This window comes from Amia ocellicauda, unplaced genomic scaffold (assembly GCF_036373705.1).
Source record: "Amia ocellicauda isolate fAmiCal2 unplaced genomic scaffold, fAmiCal2.hap1 HAP1_SCAFFOLD_201, whole genome shotgun sequence".
Taxonomy (NCBI): Eukaryota; Metazoa; Chordata; class Actinopteri; order Amiiformes; family Amiidae; genus Amia; species Amia ocellicauda.
Window position 1 is genome coordinate 2,843 of NW_027102764.1, and position 3,653 is coordinate 6,495.

At 46.5% G+C, this 3,653-nt stretch overlaps 1 non-coding gene across 1 annotated transcript; it reads left to right on the forward strand.

Moving 5' to 3' along the window:
- Window positions 1–2,431: 2,431 nt before the first annotated feature.
- trnaq-cug (transfer RNA glutamine (anticodon CUG)) lies at window positions 2,432–2,503 on the forward strand. Its single transcript has one exon. It is a non-coding gene; the product is annotated as a tRNA-Gln (tRNA).
- The last annotated feature ends 1,150 nt before the right edge of the window (window positions 2,504–3,653 follow it).

Sequence of the window (3,653 nt, forward strand, 5' to 3'; positions counted from 1 at the left end):
AATGAGAAGATATTTCTCGACGTTGACAGATTTTATTTCTAAAATTATCAACAAAACAGTTTAATGCAACACACATTTATATTTAAGAAAACTAAATGATATTACACATTCTAGAGTTATGAATCACAGATTAACATTTCTAATTGATTTCTCAAATGTCATGAATCATGAACTCCAAACTGTTAAACTTATCTGAACTTCGTCGCAGAGAGGCCTCTCTGGCTTCGGGCTCAGATAACAGCACACGGCACGAGGTCCGTGTGGTTTGGAACAAAGGCAGTCCGGTTCGGCTTTGTCCAAGAACTTCCACTCAGTCGATGCACCTGGAAATTGGGGTTTCTCGAAAGTAGTGTCGTTTCCAAACAGATTTTCCACTGGTTTGAAGGCTCCAAGGTTGTGCACAAAATCTTCTTTGAGGAAAGCAGGGCCCTGTTTGTTCCAAGGGTCAAGTTTCTTAAGACTCAAATAGCTATTTAAATGACTGACACTTTCGTATACAGTCGACTTAGTCAATTGTCCAGCTGTATTCACTCCACTGATCAGGTGGGCACAGGCGGGCAGCGCAGTCTGTAAAGTTCTTTATTTAATAAAGTCCTTTAAAAGAATTCTTCGTACGGCTCAATCTCCTTCTCCCAGTTTAACTCTTCTGTTGCCGGCAAAGACTTGGTTGGTTTCTGGTTCCGGTTCTGGCAACAGAGCTACAGGTTGAGCTGTGGCAGCGAGTTACTGGTTCAGGTGAGAGAGAGAGAGAGAAAGACCGTCCGCTGTTCCTTATAGTCTGTCAGATCAATAGGTGATTGGTTCCTGAGTTCTTGAGATTGGATTTCGGTTTCAGCCCCCAGTGTCCTATTGGAGGGGGGCTTGATTTATGACTGATGTCAATCCATGCCATCTTTTGGAAATGCCGGTTGGCCCGGGTTCGTAGCTCTATGTCGGGATTTCGGCTCTCGTCCACTTCAAAGAGTTTTTATCACCTACAGGCCCCTTTCTCCAGACATCTCATAGCAGAATTCCAAACTATTTGGCCTCTTCTTGGTGCCATCCTCCCCAAAACTGTCACTTTGATGCAAACCAGTTCCAAGCTGATGAGCTAAGGAAATCTGATAACTTTGGGGGGGGAGAGGTCTTCTTTAGATCAGTGCTTCAGCTCAGAGCCCAAATGCTCTTATCAGGGACTCTGTTCCCAACATAACGCTACATGAGTAATCGGGCTCTAAATAGCCCCAGGCGTTTCTCCTGCAGTTCTTCCTTCTTTCCACTGCTAGCACTGCCTTTGTGAAGGCGGATGGGGCTTGTGAGAAGTCAACAGCGTGTCTACCGAAAAGGGTGTCTGACTCCTGGTTTTGGATCCGGAAGGGTTGATAACAAACTGAAACGGTTACAATATGATACTGCTTAAATTAACTGTGGATATAGATTGTGATCGTGCTCGGCTAAGGTGTGCTTTCAGTCCGCACACAAAACATTTCAGTCGTCTAATCAAATCGAATAAAACAGCGAGGATAGCATGTTCGATCCGTGTGCTATTGTTTTTCAACAAGTGTAATGCCCTTTGTAACGTTTAACCGATTCGTTGAATAGAGCTTGTTATAGGATATTGTGAACTGAACCTATTTTGCTGTGAATTTATATTGAGTGCGAATAGTTTATTGTGTCTGGTCGCGGTCTGTCTGCACTAAATAAATGATTTGTATCAAGTCATTTTTTAGTTTGTCTGTCTACTTTTTTACCTTGCGACTAAAGGCCACTCCTTGCACTTCACACATTTGCCCTTTTAATTACTCCCTTACTGACATACTTTAACATGCAATGTGCGTGTGATAATAGTTTTAGCAGCCTGTTGCCATTCAGGTGAGACGATACCTAGAAAATCCGTTCTCAGGAGAATTGTGTTTCTTTGCTGATCACGTTCTATGTCGCTTTTTACACAGTTCTTACAAGTGGCACATTGGGGATGAGGAGCAGTGCATGCTGACCCGCATAGCTGTGGACTTCTGCATGGCATGGGGTCACAGGTCATTCCAAGTATTTCAAGACACGAGCAAATGTGTGGACACATTGCGTAGGTTGTGTTGGCCCAACCCTCACAGATTGTGCCAAGTCAAGTAGAGATGCATGTTGTCCTGTTCTAAAGTGACACGTCGTCAACAGCAAAAACATCTCTCAGAGTTCCAGGAATTCCTTGATTGCATTGCTTGCCTTTCCTCAGGAAGACAACACTTGCCAGGCTGGATATTTGCCAAAGGAAGCCAAGAGGACAGGACACCACACCTAGATGCAACTGCATATCTCATTGTCACCAGGAAGGCCCGCCGCAAGTGACCCACCACAGACAGCACTCTGGGCGCAACTTGGCTCACTCGGGACCTGGCCGTGCGACAGAGCGAGACGTGTGCGTAGAGCAGAGACCTTTAGCACAAGCATCAAGCTTGGTTCCATGGTGTAATGGTTAGCACTCTGGACTCTGAATCCAGCGATCCGAGTTCAAGTCTCGGTGGGACCTGGGCCCCATGGCTGGGGCAGCGGCGGCAAAGCGGTGGTCTCCCTGGGTGAGGGCCTGTGTCTGCGATCAGGGCCGTTTACGTTCTTCTTGGGAGGCTTGGAGACGAAGTGGCGAGACCTCCGGGTTGGCGTGCTGCGTTCACCTTCCTGAAACACCGAGGCCTGGGGCCCCCTGGTGGCGACTGCGTGGCTTTAACGGAGAAGGTGCCTGTGTTGAACCCTTCTTGGAAATAATGGTTTTCCCCGATCTATATAGAAGAGGATGGCTATTATTGTAACAACCAGACATTTGTGTCTGCACTGTCACTCACTCATCTATCTATCTCTATCTCTACAGTGGTAGAGGTCTCGCCTGCCACTCGGGATTCCTTTGCTTGATTCGCGGCCACTGGTTTTCTCCGATCTATATAGAAGAGGATGTCTTTTATTGTAACAACCAGACATTTGATTCTGCACTGTCACTCACTCACTCATCTATCTATCTATCTATCTATCTATCGACTATTGACTATCGACATTTGCTGTCTGCCGCTGTGATTGTTGGGAGTGAGTGTGGAGGTGCAGGTGTGCATGTTTGCTGCTGCCAGGTTTGTTTGTGGTTTTTCTCCTCTACTTTTTTCGTTCTTTCTTTCTTTCTTTCTGAATGTGTCTTTGACAGTTTTGTAAGAGGTTTTTCTGAAGAGTTTCCCCATGCTGAGCTGACTCCTGCAGTCAGTGAAGTGATCGGGATGTCTGGGGCTGGGTCGGGGAGGGGGGGAATCAGAGTTTTTTATTCGAGACTTTAACACGTCGGCATGGCGTTAAAGTGACCTCTGATGAGTTTTTGCCCCTGGAGGAGTGTGTTCTGGCGATCGGGCAAGTTGTCGGTTGTGAAAATATAAAGTCGGCAGCTCGTATGAGCGGGTCTGTTGTGCTGTTTCTGAGCAGCATTGAGTTGGTCTCGCGTATCGTTGAGACTGGTATAGTGATCGGTGGTGTTTTGATCAATGTCACCCCACTAGCAGCTCCGGCCAGGAGAGTTACTTTGTCTAATGTCCCTCGTTTTCTGTCAAACGACCTATTAGAGAGGGAACTGGCGAGACATGGGTGGATAATGTCGGGTTTGAAACGTATACCGCTGGGGTGTAAGTCACAGCAGTTGAAACATGTTG